Raw genomic sequence first — 12,219 nt, 5'->3', positions numbered from 1 at the left:
CAAGACTGAGCCTGAGTCAGAACCAGATTGCATCAGAACCAGACTGCATCAGAACCAGATTGCATCAGAACCAGACTGCATCAGAACCCGACTGCATCTGAACCAGACTGCATCAGAACCAGACTGCATCAGAACCAGACTGCATCAGAACCAGACTGCATCAGAACCCGACTGCATCTGAACCCGACTGCGTCAGAACCCGACTGCGTCAGAACCTGACTGCGTCAGAACCTGACTGCATCAGAACCAGACTGCATCAGAACCAGACTGCATCAGAATCAGACTGCATCGAAACCAGATTGCGTCAGAACCAGACTGCGTCAGAACCCGACTGCATCAGAACCAGATTGCGTCAGAACCAGACTGCGTCAGGACCAGACTGCATCAGAACCAGACTGCGTCAGAACCCGACTGTGTCAGAATCAGACTGCATCAGAATCAGATTGCATCAGAACCAGACTGCATCAGAACCAGACTGAACCAGAACCAGACTGAACCAGAACCAGACTGAGCCAGAAGCAGACCAAACCAGAACCAGACTGAGCCAGAGCCAGACTGAGCCTGAGCCAGAACCAGACTGCATTAGAACCAGACTGCATCAGAACCCGTCTGCCTCAGAACCCGACTGCATCAGAACCAGACTGAGCCAGAGCCAGACTGAGCCTGGGTCAGAACCAGACTTCATCAGAACCAGACTGCATCAGAACCGGATTGCATCAGAACCGGATTGCATCAGAACCGGACTGCAACAGAACCGGACTGCATCAGAACCAAACTGCACCAGAACCAGACTGCACCAGAACCAGACTGCATCAGAACCAGACTGCATCAGAATCCGATTGCATCAGAAGCACATTTGCATCAGAACCAGACAGCATCAGAATCAGATTGCATCAGAACCAGACTGCACCAGAACCAGACTGCACTAGAACCAGACTGAGCCAGAAACAGACTGCACTAGAACCAGACTGAGCCAGAACCAGACTGCGTCAGAACCACACTGAGCCAGAACCCGACTGCATCAGAATCAGACTGCATCAGAACCAGACTGCATCAGAATCAGATTGCATCAGAATCATATTGCACCAGAACCAGACTGCATCAGAATCAGATTGCATCAGAATCATATTTCATCAGAACCAGACTGCATCAGAATCAGACTGCATCAAAACCAGAATGCGTCAGAACCAGATTGCATCAGAATCATATTGCATCAGAACCAGTCTGCATCAGAATCAGACTGCACCAGAACCAGACTGCATCAGAACCAGACTGCATCACAACCAGACTGCATCAGAATCCGATTGCATCCGAACCAAATTGCATCAGAACCAGACAGCATCAGAATCAGATTGCATCAGAACCAGACTGCATCAGAACCAGAATGCATGAGAACCAGACTGCATCAGAACCAGACTGAACCAGAACCAAACTGAACCAGAAGCAGACCAAACCAGAACCAGACTGAGCCAGAAGCAGACCAAACCAGAACCAGACTGAACCAGAACCAGACTGAGCCAATAGCAGGCCAAACCAGAACCAGACTGAACCAGAACCAGACTGAGCCAGAAGCAGACCAAACCAGAACCAGACTGAACCAGAACCAGACTGAGCCAGAAGCAGACCAAACCAGAACCAGACTGAGCCAGAGCCAGACTGAGCCTGAGTCAGAACCAGACTGCATCAGAACCAGACTGAACCAGAACCAGACTGAGCCAGAAGCAGACCAAACCAGAACCAGACTGAGCCAGAAGTAGACCAAACCAGAACCAGACTGAGCCAGAGCAAGATTGAGCCTGAGTCAGAACCAGATTGCATCAGAACCAGACTGCATCAGAACCAGATTGCATCAGAACCAGACTGCGTCAGAACCCGACTGCGTCAGAACCCGACTGCGCCAGAACCTGACTGCGTCAGAACCTGACTGCATCAGAACCAGACTGCATCAGAACCAGACTGCACCAGAACCAGACTGCGTCAGAACCCGACTGCATCAGAACCAGATTGCATCAGAACCAGACAGCATCAGAATCAGACTGCATCAAAACCAGATTGCGTCAGAACCAGACTGCGTCATTCCCGACTGCATCAGAACCAGATTGCATCTGAACCAGACTGCGTCAGAACCAGACTGCATCAGAACCAGACTGCGTCAGAACCCGACTGCGTCAGAATCAGACTGCATCAGAATCAGATTGCATCAGAACCAGACTGCATCAGAACCAGACTGAACCAGAACCAGACTGAACCAGAACCAGACTGAGCCAGAAGCAGACCAAACCAGAACCAGACTGAGCCAGAGCCAGACTGAGCCTGAGCCAGAACCAGACTGCATCAGAACCAGACTGCATCAGAACCCGACTGCCTCAGAACCCGACTGCATCAGAATCAGATTGCATCAGAATCATATTGCACCAGAACCAGACTGCATCAGAATCAGATTGCATCAGAATCATATTTCATCAGAACCAGACTGCATCAGAATCAGACTGCATCAAAACCAGAATGCGTCAGAACCAGGTTGCATCAGAATCATATTGCATCAGAACCAGACTGCATCAGAATCAGACTACACCAGAACCAGACTGCATCAGAACCAGACTGCATCACAACCAGACTGCATCAGAATCCGATTGCATCCGAACCAAATTGCATCAGAACCAGACAGCATCAGAATCAGATTGCATCAGAACCAGACTGTATCAGAACCAGACTGCATCAGAACCACACTGCATCAGAACCAGACTGAACCAGAACCAAACTGAACCAGAAGCAGACCAAACCAGAACCAGACTGAGCCAGAAGCAGACCAAACCAGAACCAGACTGAGCCAGAAGCAGACCAAACCAGAACCAGACTGAGCCAGAGCCAGACTGAGCCTGAGTCAGAACCAGACTGCATCAGAACCAGACTGAAACAGAACCAGACTGAGCCAGAAGCAGACCAAACCAGAACCAGACTGAGCCAGAAGTAGACCAAACCAGAACCAGACTGAGCCAGAGCAAGACTGAGCCTGAGTCAGAACCAGATTGCAACAGAACCAGACTGCATCAGAACCAGATTGCATCAGAACCAGACTGCATCAGAACCCGACTGCATCTGAACCAGACTGCATCAGAACCAGACTGCATCAGAACCAGACTGCATCTGAACAAGACTGCATCAGAACCCGACTGCATCTGAACCAGACTGCGTCAGAACCCGACTGCGTCAGAACCTGACTGCGTCAGAACCTGACTGCATCAGAACCAGACTGCATCAGAACCAGACTGCATCAGAATCAGACTGCATCGAAACCAGATTGCGTCAGAACCAGACTGCGTCAGAACCCGACTGCATCAGAACCAGATTGCGTCTGAACCAGACTGCGTCAGAACCAGACTGCATCAGAACCAGACTGCGTCAGAACCCGACTGTGTCAGAATCAGACTGCATCAGAATCAGATTGCATCAGAACCAGACTGCATCAGAACCAGACTGAACCAGAACCAGACTGAACCAGAACCAGACTGAGCCAGAAGCAGACCAGACCAGAACCAGACTGAGCCAGAGCCAGACTGAGCCTGAGCCAGAACCAGACTGCATCAGAACCAGACTGCATCAGAACCCGTCTGCCTCAGAACCCGACTGCATCAGAACCAGACTGAGCCAGAGCCAGACTGAGCCTGGGTCAGAACCAGACTTCATCAGAACCAGACTGCATCAGAACCGGATTGCATCAGAACCGGATTGCATCAGAACCGGACTGCAACAGAACCGGACTGCATCAGAACCAAACTGCACCAGAACCAGACTGCACCAGAACCAGACTGCATCAGAACCAGACTGCATCAGAATCCGATTGCATCAGAAGCATATTTGCATCAGAACCAGACAGCATCAGAATCAGATTGCATCAGAACCAGACTGCACCAGAACCAGACTGCACTAGAACCAGACTGAGCCAGAAACAGACTGCACTAGAACCAGACTGAGCCAGAACCAGACTGCGTCAGAACCACACTGAGCCAGAACCCGACTGCATCAGAATCAGACTGCATCAGAACCAGACTGCATCAGAATCAGATTGCATCAGAATCATATTGCACCAGAACCAGACTGCATCAGAATCAGATTGCATCAGAATCATATTTCATCAGAACCAGACTGCATCAGAATCAGACTGCATCAAAACCAGAATGCGTCAGAACCAGATTGCATCAGAATCATATTGCATCAGAACCAGACTGCATCAGAATCAGACTGCACCAGAACCAGACTGCATCAGAACCCGACTGCATCAGAACCCGACTGTATCAGAAACAGACTGAACCAGAACCAGACTGAGCCAGAGCCAGACTGAACCAGAGCTAGACCCAGACTGGACCACAGCCAGAGCCAGTATCAGACTGATGAGATCATCAATTCACTCGGAACACGATTGGATGTAAACTGTGGTTTTAATAGTCTTACAACTGAGCCTGCCTGCGACCAGAAGAACTGAGAGCAGGCTCACGGCTGCAGCACTTTATACTTCCGGTAGTGGGAGGGGCCATGGATGGAGCCACGGGCGGAGCCAAGGGTGGAGCCCTGTACAAAGTCCTCATCTCCCTCTAGGGGCAGAGCCGCGCAACGGCTCACATACAGATCCCACAAGGACATAATACTATGCAATACAATACAGCGTGAATTACAATTCAGTATGAATTCACCACACAGACTGAACCTGAACCAGACTGAACCAGAGCTAGACTGGTTCTGATGCAGTCTGGTTCTGATGCAGTCTGGTTCTGATGCAGCCCGGTTCTGATGAAATCTGGTTCTGATGCAGTCTGGTTCGGATGCAGTATGGTTCTGATGCAGTCTGGTTCTGACTCAGGCTCAGTCTGGCTCTGGCTCAGTCTGGTTCTGGTTTGATCTGCTTCTGGCTCAGTCTGGTTCTGGTTTGGTCTGCTTCTTGCTCAGTCTGGTCCTGGTTCAGTCTGGTTCTGGTTCAGTCTGGTTCTGGCTCCTTCTGGTTTTGGCTCAGTCTGGTTTTGGCTCAGTCTGGTTCAGGTTAAGTCTGAGTTTGGTTCTGGCTCAGTCTGGCTCTAGTTCTGACTGCATCAAAACCCGACTGCATCAGGATCAGACTGCGTCAGAACCCGACTGCATCAGAACCAGACTGCATCAGGATAAGACTGCATCAGGATCAGATTGCATCAGAACTGGACTGCATCAGAATCAGACTGCATCCGAACCCAACTACATCAGAATCAGACTGCATCAGAATCAGACTGCATCAGAACCAGAGTGAATCAGAATCACACTGCATCAGAACCAGACTGTGTCAGAACCTGACTGCATCAGAATCAGACTGCATCAGAATCAGACTGCATCAGAACCAGACTGAACCAGGACCAGACTGCATCAGAACCCGACAGCATCAGAATCAGATTGCATAAGAACCAGACTGAGCCAGAACAAGACTGCATCAGAACCACACTGCATCAGAACCAGACTGAACCAGAACCAAACTGAACCAGAAGCAGACCAAACCAGAACCAGACTGAGCCAGAAGCAGACCAAACCAGAACCAGACTGAACCAGAACCAGACTGAGCCAGAAGCAGACCAAACCAGAACCAGACTGAGCCAGAGCCAGACTGAGCCTGAGTCAGAACCAGACTGCATCAGAACCAGACTGAAACAGAACCAGACTGAGCCAGAAGCAGACCAAACCAGAACCAGACTGAGCCAGAAGTAGACCAAACCAGAACCAGACTGAGCCAGAGCAAGACTGAGCCTGAGTCAGAACCAGATTGCATCAGAACCAGACTGCATCAGAACCAGATTGCATCAGAACCAGACTGCATCAGAACCCGACTGCATCTGAACCAGACTGCATCAGAACCAGATTGCATCAGAACCAGACTGCATCTGAACAAGACTGCATCAGAACCCGACTGCATCTGAACCAGACTGCGTCAGAACCCGACTGCGTCAGAACCTGACTGCGTCAGAACCTGACTGCATCAGAACCAGACTGCATCAGAAACAGACTGCATCAGAATCAGACTGCATCGAAACCAGATTGCGTCAGAACCAGACTGCGTCAGAACCCGACTGCATCAGAACCAGATTGCGTCTGAACCAGACTGCGTCAGAACCAGACTGCGTCAGAACCAGACTGCATCAGGACCAGACTGCGTCAGAACCCGACTGTGTCAGAATCAGACTGCATCAGAATCAGATTGCATCAGAACCAGACTGCATCAGAACCAGACTGAACCAGAACCAGACTGAACCAGAACCAGACTGAGCCAGAAGCAGACCAAACCAGAACCAGACTGAGCCAGAGACTGCGGCAGAACCTGACTGCATCAGAACCAGACTGCATCAGAACCAGACTGCATCAGAATCAGACTGCATCGAAACCAGATTGCGTCAGAACCAGACTGCATCAGAACCCGACTGCATCAGAACCAGACTGCATCAGGATAAGACTGCATCAGGATCAGATTGCATCAGAACTGGACTGCATCAGAATCGGACTGCATCCGAACCCAACTACATCAGAATCAGACTGCATCAGAATCAGACTGCATCAGAATCAGACTGCATCAGAACCAGAGTGAATCAGAATCACACTGCATCAGAACCAGACTGTGTCAGAACCTGACTGCATCAGAATCAGACTGCATCAGAATCAGACTGCATCAGAACCAGACTGAACCAGGACCAGACTGCATCAGAACCCGACAGCATCAGAATCAGATTGCATAAGAACCAGACTGAGCCAGAACAAGACTGCATCAGAACCACACTGCATCAGAACCAGACTGAACCAGAACCAAACTGAACCAGAAGCAGACCAAACCAGAACCAGACTGAGCCAGAAGCAGACCAAACCAGAACCAGACTGAACCAGAACCAGACTGAGCCAGAAGCAGACCAAACCAGAACCAGACTGAGCCAGAGCCAGACTGAGCCTGAGTCAGAACCAGACTGCATCAGAACCAGACTGAAACAGAACCAGACTGAGCCAGAAGCAGACCAAACCAGAACCAGACTGAGCCAGAAGTAGACCAAACCAGAACCAGACTGAGCCAGAGCAAGACTGAGCCTGAGTCAGAACCAGATTGCATCAGAACCAGACTGCATCAGAACCAGATTGCATCAGAACCAGACTGCATCAGAACCCGACTGCATCTGAACCAGACTGCATCAGAACCAGACTGCATCAGAACCAGACTGCATCTGAACAAGACTGCATCAGAACCCGACTGCATCTGAACCAGACTGCGTCAGAACCCGACTGCGTCAGAACCTGACTGCGTCAGAACCTGACTGCATCAGAACCAGACTGCATCAGAACCAGACTGCATCAGAATCAGACTGCATCGAAACCAGATTGCGTCAGAACCAGACTGCGTCAGAACCCGACTGCATCAGAACCAGATTGCGTCTGAACCAGACTGCGTCAGAACCAGACTGCGTCAGAACCAGACTGCATCAGAACCAGACTGCGTCAGAACCCGACTGTGTCAGAATCAGACTGCATCAGAATCAGATTGCATCAGAACCAGACTGCATCAGAACCAGACTGAACCAGAACCAGACTGAACCAGAACCAGACTGAGCCAGAAGCAGACCAAACCAGAACCAGACTGAGCCAGAGACTGCGTCAGAACCTGACTGCATCAGAACCAGACTGCATCAGAACCAGACTGCATCAGAATCAGACTGCATCGAAACCAGATTGCGTCAGAACCAGACTGCGTCAGAACCTGACTGCATCAGAATCAGACTGCATCAGAATCAGACTGCATCAGAACCAGACTGAACCAGGACCAAACTGCATCAGAACCCAACAGCATCAGAATCAGATTGCATAAGAACCAGACTGAGCCAGAACAAGACTGCATCAGAACCCCAGTATCAGATTCGGACTGTATCAGAATGGGTCTGCATCAGAAATAGACTGTTTCAGAAATAAATTGTATCAGAATTGGACTGCATCAGAAATAGACTGTATCAGAACTGGGCTGCATCAGAAATAGACTATATCAGAACCAGCTGTATCAGAAATAGACTATCAGAACTGGACTGTATCAGAGCTGGACTGTATCAGAACTAGCTATATCAGAAATAGACTGTATCAGAACCAGCTGTATCAGAACCGTCACAATGACATCAATAAGTTCCATCCCACCATCAGACTCACCATGGACTACTCTCCAGAATCGGTTGCATTCTTGGATACACACCTCTCCATCAAGGACAGCCGCCCCAGCACTTTGCTTTACTGCAAGCCCATGGATAACCTCACGATACTCCACTTCTCCAGCTTCCACTCTAAACACATTAAAGAAGCCATCCCCTATGGATAAGCCCTCCGTATACACAGGATCTTCTCAGACGAGGAGGAACGTAACAGACATCTACAGATGCTGAAAGGTGCCCTCGTAAGAACGGGATTTGACTCATCGATCGGCAGTTCCAACGCGCCATAGCAAAAAAAGGTATCAACCTCCTCAGAAGATAAACACAGGACCCAACCAACAGAGTACTTTTGTTGTCCAGTACTACCCCGAAGTGGAGAAACTACGACATCTTCGTAGCCTTCAACATGTCATTGATGAAGACGAATATCTTGCCAAGACCATTCCCACACCCCCACTACTTTCCTTCAAACAACTGTGCAATCTCAAACAGACCATTTTTTGCAGCAAACTACCCAGCCTTAAGAACAGTGACCACAACACCACACTACCCTGCTATGGCAACCTCTGCAAGACATGGCAGATCATCGACATTGGTACCACCATTACATGTGAGAACATCACCCACCAGGTACGCAGTACATACTTGTGCGACTCGGCCAACGTTGTCTACCTCATACGCTGCAGAAAAGGATGTCCCGAGGCGTGGTACATTGGCGAGATCACGCAGACGCTGCAAAAACTGATCAACGGACATTGCTCGACAATCGGCAGGCAGGAATGTTCCCTTCCAGCCGGGAAACACTTCAGCAGTCAAGGGCATTCAGCCCCTGATCTTCAGGTAAGCGTTCTACAAGATGGCCTTCGGGACGCACGACAATACAGAATAGCCAAGCAGAAACTGATAGCCAAGTTCCAGATGCATGAGTACGGCCTTAACCGGAACCTTGGATTCATGTCTGACTACATTCGCCCCCTACCATCTAGCCTGGGCTGGCGAAATTCTACCAACTGTCCTGGCTTGAGACAATTCATACCTCTTTAACCTGTGATTGTACCTCTCTCCAGTCGCACCGTCTGGACCTGTAAGGACTTAATTACCTGCAAAGACTCGCATTCAAAGTATCATCTTGCTTCATTGACTTTGCCTATATGTATTTGCGGAACCCACCTCTTCACTCATGCTCCAAAAGCTAGTGATTCGAAACAAACCTGTTGGACTTTAACCTGGTGTTGTAGGACTTCATCCTGTACCCACCCCAGTCCAATGCCAGCATCTCCACTTCTTGAAATCACACAACCTTTGGCCTCAACTACTTCCTTTGGTAGTGAATTCCAGAGATCCACCAGTCTCTGTGTGAAGAAATTTCTCCTCATCGCTGTCCTAAAGGATTTACCCCTTATCCTGAAACTATGACCCCTAGATCTGGACGCCCCACCATCGGGAACATTCTTTCTGAATCTACCCTGTCTAATCCTGTTAGAATTTTATACATTTCTATGAGATCCCCTCTCACCCTTCTAAATTCCAATGAATATAATCCTTACTGACTTAGTCTCTCCTCATATGTCAGTCCCACCATCCCAGGAATAAGCTTGGTAAACCTTCGCTGCACTCCCTAGCAAGAACATCCTTCCCCAGATAAGGACACCAAAACTGCACACAATCCTTCAGGTGTGGCCTCACCAATGTCCTCTACATTTGCAGTAAAACATCCCTATTCCTATACTCACATCCTCTTGCTATGAAGGCCAACAACCGTTTGCCTTCTTTACTGCCTGCTGTACCTGTGCGCTTGCTTTCAGCGACTGATGCACGAGGATACCAAGCTCTTGCTGAGTATGCACCTCTCTCAATTTACACCCATTCAAATAATAATCTGCTTTCCTATTTTTTCTAATGAAGCAGATAACCTGACATTTATCCATGTGCCCACTCAAGCAGCCTGTCTAAATCGTGCTGAAGCATCTCTGCATCCTCCTCACAGCTCTTTTGTTTTGGAATGTTGGTTGAAATGTCGTCCGGAACATGGGAACATCCCCTTCTGATCTTCCAATAAGATCATGGAATCTTAATATTTACTCGTACAGTCAAACAGGGCATTGGTCGTGTCTGTCAAATCTGTTGGAATCTTTGAGGAGGTAACAAGGAAGTTAGACATAGGTGAACCAGTGGACGTGATTTATTTAAATTTCCAGAAGGCCTTTGACAAGGTGCCGCATAGGAGATTGTTAAATAAGTTAAAAGCCCATGGTGTCAAGGGTAAGATCTTGGCATGGATAGAGGATTGGCCTACTGGCAGAAGGCAGAGAGTGGGAAAAAAGGGGTCTTTTTCAGGATGGCAGCCGGTGACTAGTGGTGTGCCTCAGACCACAACTTTGCTGGGACCACAACTTTTCACAATATACATAAATGATCTGGAAAAAGGAACGGAAGGCATTGTTGCTAAGTTTGCAGATGATACAACGATCTGTAGAGTGACAGGTAGTATTGAGGAAGCAAGGGGGCTGCAGAAGGATTTGGACTAGCTAGGAGAGTAGGCAATGAAGTGGCAAATGAAATACAATGTGGAAAAGTGTGAGGTTATGCACTTTGGAAGGAGGAATTTAGGCATAGACTATTTTCTAAATGGGGAAATACTTAGGAAATCAGAAGCACAAAGGGACTTGGGAGTCCTTGTTCATAATTCTCTTAATGTTAATGTGCAGGTTCAGTCGGCAGTTAAAAAGGTAAATGCAATGTTAGCATTCATGTCAAGAGGGCTAGAATACAGGACCAGGGATGTACTTCTGAGGCTGTATAAGGCTCTGTTCAGACCCCATTTGGAGTATTGTGAGCAGTTTTGGGCCCCGTATCTAAGGAAGGATGTGCTGGCCTTGGAAAGGGTCCAGAAGAGGTTCACAAGAATGATCCCTGGAATGAAGAACATGTCATATGAGGAACGGTCTGTACTCGTTGGAGTTTAGAAGAATGAGGGGGGATCTTATTGAAACTTACAGGATACTGCGAGGCCTGGATAGAGTGGACATGGAGAGATGTTTCCACTTGAAGGAAAAACTAGAACCAGAGGACACCATCTAAAGGGACGATCCTTTAAAACTGGGATGAGGAGGAATTTCTTCAGCCAGAGAGTGGTGAATCTGTGAAACTCTTTGCCGCAGAATGCTATGGACACCAAATCACTGAGTGTCTTTAAGACAGAGATTGATAGGTTCTTGATTATTAAGAGGATCAGGGGCTATGGGGAGAAGGCAGGAGAATGGGGATGAGAAAATATCAGCCGCGATTGAATGGCAGAGCAGACTCGATGAGCCGAGTGACCTAATTCTGCTCCTATGTCTTATGGTCTTAGGGTTTCATGCGTCCCGAAAAAGGACTAATTTCTAACATGCTGCACTGTATTGAATTTTCAAGCTAAATGCTTGTGATCAAGTCTTCAACCCACATCCTTCCCACTCAAAAGATAAGATTGCTACCCAGTAGTGATCTACTGGGGCTATATATAATAGTTTTTTAAAAAATAAATTGAGTACCCAATTCATTTTTTCCAATTAAGGGGCAATTTAGCGCGGCCAATCCATCTACCCTGCACATCTTTGGGTTGTGGGGCTGAAACCCACGCAAACACGGTGAGAATGTGCAAACTCCACACGGACAGTGACCCAGAGCCAGGATCGAACCTGGGACCTCAGCGCCGTGGGGCAGCAGGGCTAACCCACTGCGCCACCGTGCTGCCCGTATATATAATAGTTATAGTAAAATAAAGTAAATTTTTGTTTCAACCTTCTCGGTGTGGCCTCTTCGTTGCCCTTTACAAAACTGGAGACAAGGTTCATAGAATTAGAGAATTTACAGTGAAGGAGGCCATTTGACCCATCGAGTCTGCACCGACCCACTGAAAGAGCACCCCACTAAAGCCCATGCCTCCACCCTATCCCTATAACCCCACCTAACCTTTTGAATATTAAGGAACAATTTAGCATGGACAATCCACCTAATCTGCACATCTTTGGACTGTGGGAGGAAACCGGAGGAA

Source organism: Scyliorhinus canicula, chromosome 2, assembly GCF_902713615.1.
Source record: "Scyliorhinus canicula chromosome 2, sScyCan1.1, whole genome shotgun sequence".
Taxonomy (NCBI): Eukaryota; Metazoa; Chordata; class Chondrichthyes; order Carcharhiniformes; family Scyliorhinidae; genus Scyliorhinus; species Scyliorhinus canicula.
Note: the sequence above shows the minus strand (reverse complement) of the source record.